Source organism: Petaurus breviceps, unplaced genomic scaffold (genome assembly GCF_028583685.1).
Source record: "Petaurus breviceps papuanus isolate PSGF00001 unplaced genomic scaffold, PetGlider_PUasm1.0 90681, whole genome shotgun sequence".
NCBI classification, from domain to species: Eukaryota; Metazoa; Chordata; class Mammalia; order Diprotodontia; family Petauridae; genus Petaurus; species Petaurus breviceps.
This window is the reverse complement of record NW_027187307.1, coordinates 5424366-5434022: the sequence shown is the minus strand read 5'-3', so window position 1 is coordinate 5434022 and position 9657 is coordinate 5424366.

Below are 9657 nucleotides of genomic sequence, written 5' to 3'. Positions count from 1 at the left end.
TGGAGGTGAAAGAGACACTAGAAGTCAGTCAGTAGGACTCCTACCTCCAGCTCCAACTGTGTCCCTGGTCACTGGCGGTCTTCACCACCACCCAAGGCTGCCCATTACAATTGTGCCACCTGGGATGGCTCATCAGTGGCCTCACATTGAGTCACGATCTGCCTCTGCCCTAAGTCTAATCCCTCTTTCACCACAAAGCCCTTCCAAGAAGTGAGAACAGCTGTCATAGCCTCATTTCCCCTATCAAGTCTTCTCATAGAAAGGCTAAGTGGTCCCAGTTCATTTTGGTATGACCTGATAAAACCCCCAGTTCTTCCCTACCTGGAGCACACTATAAACTAGAGCCTCCAGTCATCTGCCAGACAAATCACAGACAGCAACATTGGGTGTAGTTTTCATGTGATACCCTAGATGGTAGCATTGTATCATTAGTTATTTCACTTCTCAGTCTACAACTCCAAATCACAAGAAAACGAGAGTCTAACTGGGTGACCTTAGTCAAGTCACTTTTCTGGGCCTCATGTTCTGTTTTTGTCAAATGGGGAGGAGGATATAGATTCAGATAGCCTCTTTAACCCCTTCCAACTCTGCTAAAGTTTTGTGAGAATGACATGGAGATAATGTGCACAAAATATTATCACTAAGGCAGCTCAGTGGTGCTACAGTGGATGGCACAATGAATCTGGAGTGAAGGAAACCTGAGTTCAAATCTTAGCTTCAGATACTTCCTAGCTATTTGCCTCAGTTTCCTCATCTGTAAAAATAGGGATCTAGCACCTACCTCCTGGGATTATTGAAAGGATCAAATGACATAATATCTGTAAAGTATTTTGCAAGCCTTAAAGCACCAAGCATGATAGAAATGCTTGATAATTTGTGATTTGATAATCACACAAGCTCTGTGGAGGAGGTAGCTTAACTTGACTCTTGCTGTTTAGTCTTGTCACTTTACAGGAGAGGAACCCAAAGGCCAATTAGTGGTGGAGCTAGGAATGAGATCTCATGCAATTGGAACCACTGCAGGAAGCCTTTATTACAGGCCTCCACTGGATCTCCTCTCATTCTCTCCTAACCCTCTGCTATGGGAATGTAAGCTCCCTAAGAGTAGGGATTGTCTTTCTTCCTCCTAGACCTGCATTTATATTCCCAGGGCTCGGGATTTCACTTGCAATCTGGCTTCTGACCACATCTATTCACCTGAACATGCTCTCTCCAAAATTAGCAACCAAATTGATCGGCCTTTCCTCAGTGCTCAGCCTTCTCCCATCGCCCTCTTTTTGTTGATGCTCTCTCTTCTCTGGATTTTGGTGTCCCTCTGACCCATCTGACTGCTCCTCAGAGTCTCCTTTGCTAACTCTTCTTTCAGGTCATACCCACTAACCCAGGGGGTCTTGGGAGGCTCTGATCAGGGCCCTCTTCTTTTTCTTTTTATTATCTTGCTTACTGACCTCCGCTCCCATGGGTTCAGTTATCTCTGTACAGATAATTTCCAGATTGATACAACAAGCCGTAGATACACCCTGAGCTCCAGCCCCAAATCACCAAATGCCTGGTGGCCATTTGAATTCGCTGTCCCATAAGCATCTGAAACTCAACACACAGAAAACAGAATTCGTTAGCTTTCCCCTAAATCTTCCCCTCTTCTGAACTTCCTGTTACTGTGGCACAGGCACCACCAAGATCCCAGTCACCTAAGTTGGCTCCTTCCTTACTCAGTCCAGCCATCCAATCATTTGTTCAATTTTGGCATTTCTGCCTTCACAACACCTCAATCATGTGGGTCCCCTTCTCTCTCCTCCCACGGACACTCAGACAGTTCCAGTGGTTTTCTACTGCCTCCGGGAACATATAAGGTCCTTCCTTTTGTATGTAAAGCTTCTCATAAGCTGGTCCCTTCCTACTGGGCCAGTCTTCTCCCACTCTACTCCCTTCTCTGAACTCCAGCGGTCCAGGCCTAACTGTCCATCCTAGTACATGACACTCCATGTCCCATCTCCATGTTTTTGCATTGGCTGAAATGCTCTCCCTCCTCATATCCATCTCCCCAAATCCCTGGCTTTCTTCAAGAATCAACTCAAGCCAGGCCTTCAGGAAGAGGCCCTTCCCCACCCCCGCCCTCAAAACGCTCCCTCCCTCACTAACATGACCTCTGTGTGCCTCTTGTATATGCCTATGGGTTGATATAGACCATGTTCCCCATTGGATCCAACCTGTTGTGTTGCTTTATATCACCAGAGCTCAGCACTGTGCTAGGCACACTGGAAGCACTTAAAAAACATTTGCCGAGTGATCAATAGATTGCTTAATGACTATGGTCAAAAGTAGAATAATCCCTGCCCTCCAAGAGCTTACTGTCTAGGAGGCGGAGACAACATGTCCATATACAGGCACATAGAAAATCATAGCCAAGTCATTTAGGAGGGGTGGGAGAAGAACCTGCAGAGGGAAGAATCCAGAAAGGCTTCAAGGTGAAGGAACATGATTCTAAGATGGGGGTGTGAGAAGGAAGTGCATTGTGGGCTGGAAATGAAGTGTCCTGTGTGTGTGTCTGGTTCGTTTGGGGTGAGTGAAGGGGAGATACAACAAAGGGCAAGGATAAACAAGATCACTGAGGGAGGAGGGAGGGAGCACGCATGGCCAGCTAATCCACATCCCTGCCTCTCAACTCTCAGCAGGGACTACACCTGCCCCTGACAAGCTTAGCAAAGACAAGAGCTGAAGTGCAGGAGCCCTCCAGTTTCCAGCTCCTTAAAGGCTGCTGGGAGACAAATAGAGGAGAGGAACCAGTGGCTGCCACCAAGGAGCACTCACTGAGTTGCCTTATTTCTCCCTTCTCTTCGCTCAGCCTTAACCTTCCTCCAAGCTCTCATGGCTTCTTGCCTAGAATCCAGGGCTTCTTAAACTGTGGGTTGTGACCCCTACAGTTTTGATCCCCAATTCTACCTGGTCTCCCCACCTCGAGTCTCTCCCCCGTCCAATTCATTCTCCACTTAGCTAGCAAGCGGATTTTCTAATCCTCTCACTCCACTCTGCTGCTCAAGGAGCTCCAGGGGCTCCCTCTTACCTTGATGATCAAACATGCAAAACCCTTCATTTGGCATTTAAATCTTTTTACAACCTGGTCCGATCCTACCTTCCTGGTCTTCTTAAGACTTTGCTACCTTTCCTGCACTCTACAAACCACAGTCTGGCCTACTTTCAGCTTGTCCAACGCTATTCTTCATCTCTTGCCCTTTGCCTATAGCACTGACATCTTTACTGGGAATCAGAAGTGGTCCCACCATGAGAGTAATACAAAACAGAGCTGGAAGGGATTGGACAGAACCCTATCTAAGTTGGCATTTCAAATTGTTCCATTCAATTCAACACACATTGCCTACTGGGTGCCAGGCACTATCCTTGGCGCTGAGATTGCATAAAGACAAAATGGAAATAGTTCCTGTCCTCAGGGAACTTCTATTCTATTGTGGTTTCCCAATAAGCCAATACAAAGCATATCCAGGGTAGTCTGGGGGAAAGGGCACTAGTGTCTATAAGAGGCAGCTTAGAAGAAATCAGAGGGTAAGATGTGGAGGTAGGGAGTGCCTTCTGAGCATGGAGGACAGCCTGTACAAAGGCACCAAGACGGATGGAATGTCCTGCATAAGGAATAGTAAGTTGGCCAGCTTGGCCACGGGCCCAAGCCCCTCCTAGTTGGCTGGGCCAGCTGCATACCTCAAAGTCGGGACTTCTGGGGCCCAGAGTGACTATACTGCTGATGTGGAAACCTTACCAAAAACTACATGTGTGCCCTGCATGGCCCCTTCTTGCACCTTTAGGCTGGATAGGAACCCTGCCTGGTGCCTAGTAGATGAAATAATAATAAGCACAGCCCACATTTACCTAGTGCTTGAAAGTTTGCAAAAAATTCCCTGTAATCTCACTAGAAACTCACTGAAACCTGAGGAAGCATTTTCCAAAGGAGGAATAGCTAGAAAGCAGCTGGGTCACAAAAGATCTGGGTGGAGGTTCAATCCAAGTCAACGCTGTGATATAGCAGATGAGAAAGTGAATGCAATGGGGGCCACATGAAGTGATCAGGAGCCTGGGACACAGCTGGGGGGGGGGGTCATTTCTGGGCACTGTGATTTAGTAGAGATTACTGATCAAATTAATCATCCCAAGGGAAGAAACTCCCCCTGCTGCCATTCATCTTCCCATCCTGGGAGCAAAACCTTTGGATTTTTCAAACCCATAAGGTCAGCTCCAAGCTTGGATGCGTCCACCCTGAGGTTGATTCTTGGTCGGGAGAGGAAAAACAAAGGCAAAAGAGGCAGCAAGGGCACCAGGCCCAAGTTTTCCAATTCTGGAGTATTAATAATAACCTAGACACGAACCAAACCCTAACTCATCTAGAGGAAAAAGACCAGGATAGTGAAAGGCCTTGAGTCCATGTCACATGGCCTCCTGCTCATCAGCTGGACTGATGAGCACCCTGCCCCCCATTATTCCTTGCTGCTTTCACATTGCTAGTGGAATAATAGAGCCAGTCTCAAAGGACAGGCACAATCATGGAGAGGGCCCATGCAGCAAAGAATCTTAAACTATAGAAGACAGGGCACAGAGATCTTCTGGAAACTTCCAAGGACTCCAGCAACATGGCGATTTGGGCCTTTAGGGGATGACAAACTTCCTGGCTGTAGTGGCTGAAAGGACTTGCTCTGGTGGGATTCATAAAACCAGTGGTCCTTGAATTCTCCCCGACCCTGTGATAGTGGTGGGAAGGGGGGAGGGGTGTGCTGCTGCATCACTTAAATGGGGAGACAACTTCCTTTGACCCTTCTGGTGACATCATGTAACTCCAAGGCTTCCAGTGGAGGTGGGAGCTGTGGCGGGCCTGGCTTTTCTCCACCTTAACATCATGGCAACTACTTTCACGTAGCATCCAGAGTAGGAGAAACTTGTACCTGGTGCCCTCCTGCCTTTTTTTTTGCTTTATGTTTTCTCTCCTAAGTAGGTGACTAAGAATCAATCTCAAGGTAGACATACCCAGGCTTGGAGCTGAAAGGTATAAAGGTCTTGAGTGATGACTGACAGTTAGGGAAGTTTCTTCATGGAAGATTCAGAGTCTAGGCCCCTAGCCTGACTTGCCCAAGGACATGGACTGAGATAGACAGGGCAAAGCTGAGGTGAAATGTAAAATGCCTAATCAGCAGTCCTGCAAATTGCTTTAAATTTTGACAAGGCTGAAATACTAGCCTCCTCACAGATTATAATAGTAGCTATAAGTCAAGCTACTGAATCCTCTAGGGGCAGCTAGGTAACTCAGTGGATAGAGCACCAGTCTGGAGTCAGGAAGACTCATTTTCTTGAGTTCAAGTGTGGCCTCAAACACTTACTTGCTGTGTGACACTGGGCAAGTCACTTAACCTTGTTTGCCTCAGTTTCCTCATCTATAAAATGAACTAGAGAAGGAAATGGCAAACCACTCTAAGATCTTTGCCAAGAAAACATCAAATGGGGTCACAAAGAGTCAGACACAACTGATTGACAACTGAATCCTCTTAAATCAGTCTGTCAATATGTGCTGAGATGATTTTATGTTTAGCATTTCTTTTGTGTGTAGGATTAAAATATTTGTTCCATACCTGAATTATATTATACATGGAGTACCTTCCTGCTCCCCATTTTGGGGAGACCTAGACATGAGTCAAAACCTAAGCTTTAAATAATTTGTCCCCAGGATGCTAGGGTGGGAGTGTTAGGAGCCCTGTGAGAATAGGGAGATTAGCCCCAACTCTCATTAGGGGTCAGGTTCCCCAGGACTGAACCTGGGTCCAGAGCAAAGGACCTTAAGGAGAGAGGGTGGAGATGCGTTCCAGTGGCTTGGGTCCAGTCACAGCTCTCAGTGTTCCACCCATTATTCCTCCATCTTCCCCTTGATAAAAGATCCTGGTGCAGAGTTCAATGATGTATTACATGCTTCCCTGGTATCCCTAATTGTCATGCTCTGATGGCAGAGCACAAGCATATGTTCTCACTACAAAGAGACTGCATGCCCACTTCCTGGAGATCTTGTAGGAGAGAGTGAGGGAATTGCACCTACTTTGAGGTACTATGAAATAAAAGACTAAAAAATCTGGATGAAGCCAGAGTGCAGGTAAACCTACACATGGCATCCATTCATCCCCAAGTGTCCTTTGAGGGACTAAACCAGTCCTTGCCCTCAAAGAGCTACCACTGCCTGGAGGATTCAGTGTTATCTAGTGCTAGGCTGTATGCTAGGTGTTGGGGTGATAGAGATGGAAAAGGACTTAGCCTCTGACCTCCAGGGACTTTCAGTCCAACAAGGGAAGGGAGGGAGAGGAGACTGTACAACATGTGCACCAATAAACACAACAGAGGTAGGAATGACGGAGAGCCAGGTCACATGTAGAAGGAATGATGTTCATCTCTGGTTCAGAGAGGACACCAAGAACTTCAACAAAGGGAGATGGGGGAAGTCTATTGAAAGCATGGGAGATGACAGGAGCCAAGGCCCAAGAGGGTAAAAAAAGCAGGGAGGCTGAGGAGTCCACTGTGGTTCAGATGTAAAGTACATGAAGAAGAGTAGTATAAGCTAAGACTGGGCAGGTCGGCTGGAGTCATATTGGAGAGGGAATCTAATGCCAGGATAAGGAGTTTAAACCTTATCCAACAGGGAACCATGGACAGTTTTTGAATAGAGAAAAGACAATCAAAGCAGTACATTAGGAATATTACTTGGGCAGCAGTGTGGAGAATGGATTGGAGAGGGGAAAGACTGGAAGCAAGAAGGCAAGTTAGGAAATCGTTGCAATAGTTTAGGCAATGAGAGATGAGACCCTGAACTGGGGTGGCAGGCTGCGTGGAGAAACAGAACTTTACAAATGATTGGATGCAGGGATCAAATGTCAAGATGGTTATGAGCCTGAATAATGAAGATGATGGTGATGCCATTCACCATTCAATTCAAGAAGTAGTTATTAAGCAGCAGCTATGTGCTAGGCACACGACTAAGGCATGCGGAGACAAAGACGAAAGTCAAGTAGTTCCTACCCTCCAAGAGCTTCCATTCTACGAAGAAGGGAGGCCACAGCAATACTAATACCGCTAAGACCTCAGAACCCAAGCCGAGCACTCTAACACCGTGGGCCTTACTGCTCTAGATACACATCCTCTGATGGGGGGGCCCCCGCCACGTTAGCTCCCCTGAGTGTCAGGGCACTTACCATTCTATTTATAAGACTGTTCCTATGGAGCTAACTCCCTCCTGCCTCCGATGAAATACTAACTCCTGTGTCTGGCATTTAAAGCTCTTTGCAATCTGGCTCCAAACTACCTTTCCAGACTGATTTCACATTACTCCCCCTCGCGCACTCGGGTTCCAGCCAGACGGGCCTGCTCACTATTCCCCAAGCACGCCATCCTGTCTCCAGCCCGTGTACCTTTGCACAGGCTCACCGCCATGCCTGGAATGATCTGGAGATCACCTCACCTCTACCTCAATGCTCAGCTCAAGTGTTCTACCAGCAGCACTAGCCCCCCGCCTCCCCCCAACTACTTTGCACAGACTCTGCCAAGTGTGTGCATTCACTTATCTGGGTGTGTATTGTTTACTAGGGAAAAAGTCAACTCCTTGACAGAATGGACAGTTTTCACATGAGTGTTATAGCTCCAATATCCAGCACTATACCTGGCCCATAGCAGGGATTAAATAAATGTGTAATGAATTGAATTGAACTAACTGTCCCCAGTGCTAGGTTTTCCTGGTCCAATGAGGATAGGGCTACATCCAGCTCGACCCAAACTAAGTAGTGTGTGGATGTTCATGCTTGACACTCTGCTTTGGTAGAGTGGAAGGACCCCTATGAAGTCAGAAGAGCTGTGCCTGAATCCTGAGAGCATTAACTGCTACCTATCTATGGGACCTTGGGCTATCCCTTCACTTTCCCTGTCTGGGCCTCAGTTTCCTATTCTATAAAAAGTGGGGTTGCACCAGATGACTTCTAAGGTCCCTTCCAGTTCTAAATTCCATGAGCCTAAGGAAAATATGGTTGGGGTCTCCATGCCACTGAGTTTGGCTGGTGACACTAAGATTGGGGATAGCGAGGAGGGGGCAAAGAAGCTCGGAACTTTTAGAGATACTGGGTTCAAAGGGAACAAAAAAGATTTAAAGTAGGAATGGGTCCGATGCCAGGGATTCACTTTGTTGAGAGCAGTATTTGGGGAAGGAATTCAGGCTAGCTGCTGAATCAGGGAGTGTGTGACTTCAAACCAGGGATGAGCCTTAAGCCCAAACAGTAAGGACCCCCCTGTGTAACCAGAACAAGGACAGAAGTCTTGGCTAGAACCAGGAAGATACCAAAGGGAAGCCCCCAGAACTTGGCCACCTGGCCTGATGACGGGCATGTTAGTAGCCCAAGAGCTCCTTGCACCGTTGTGAGATTATCTGCATGTGTTAAATGGCTGGCATGAACATATTATGCTGGAGTGGCCATGACAGGGGAGGGAGAGCACAGGAGAAAAGCAAGGGGAAAAGAAGCCTGGTTCCAGGTACACAGTCTTAGGGAAAGCCCTGGCCTTTATAGATGGTAGCAGTGGCAAATTACGTGGTGGTCTTCTGTCCCATCCCCTCTAAAGAACAGGGGGCAGAAAACACTTGGCCCATCCCTAGTTCTGTAGTGTCTGTTTGATCAGGAGCTATCCCTGCTCCCCCAGAAGCAGTGAGCCTTCAGATGAGGTGGGGGCTGTGAATGATGAAGCTCACAGCTCTCTGATGAGCACCTCAGAATCTCAGCCAGGTGCAATTTCAGTGGCCATCTAGTTCAAGCTGTATCTGAATCTGAATTCGATACAGAATCCCTGACCAGTGTTGAAAGCAGGCTCCAGTTAGGGGAGCTCACCCCCACCTCCACTTGTGAACAGCTATAGTCATTAGGAAGTTTTTCCTTACATCAAGACTAAATCTGTCTCTTTGCAACTTCTTTCCACTGATCCCAGTTCTCCTCACTGGAGCCAAATAGAACACGTCTAATCCTTCTTCCAGGTGACAGCCTTTCAAATATTTGAAGACAGCAATCAGAGCCCTAACTAGGAATACTTTCACCTGGAGGGTAACTGCAGCACAAAGGGACAGTCTGAGCAACTGATGGGGCTGCCATGCCCTCAAGGATTGGGAGAAGGACATCTCAGTGGCAGGACTCTGGAGCTTGCAGGAAGGATGGGTTTGTGTCATGTAGCACAGGCTGGCCGAGGACCATGACAGGAGGTATAGGGACCACAGCCCCCAGACTGCTGCAAGGAAAATGTGTGTCCCCTTGAATGTCAGCACCCTGGCACAAAGCTCCAATTACCCCCACACTAGCTGTGATTCTGACAACTATCATCTCTCTTAAGACTTCTCTTTTCCAGACTAGGCAACTCCACTTTTTTTCAACCTAGCCCCATATAACAGACTTGAGCTTCTTTGCCATTCTAGGGTACCCCCACTGGAATCTCTCTAGCTTATTTTGGGGAAAAGGGAGGGTCCAGGACCTGTAACTTCCTGCCACCAAAGTGGATTATCCACTCCCCAATAACTTAAGAGTCTTAGAGGTTGCCTGGGTCATTAGGCTAAGTGACTTGCCCAAGAGACAGCTATCAAGTGTCAGAGGTTGA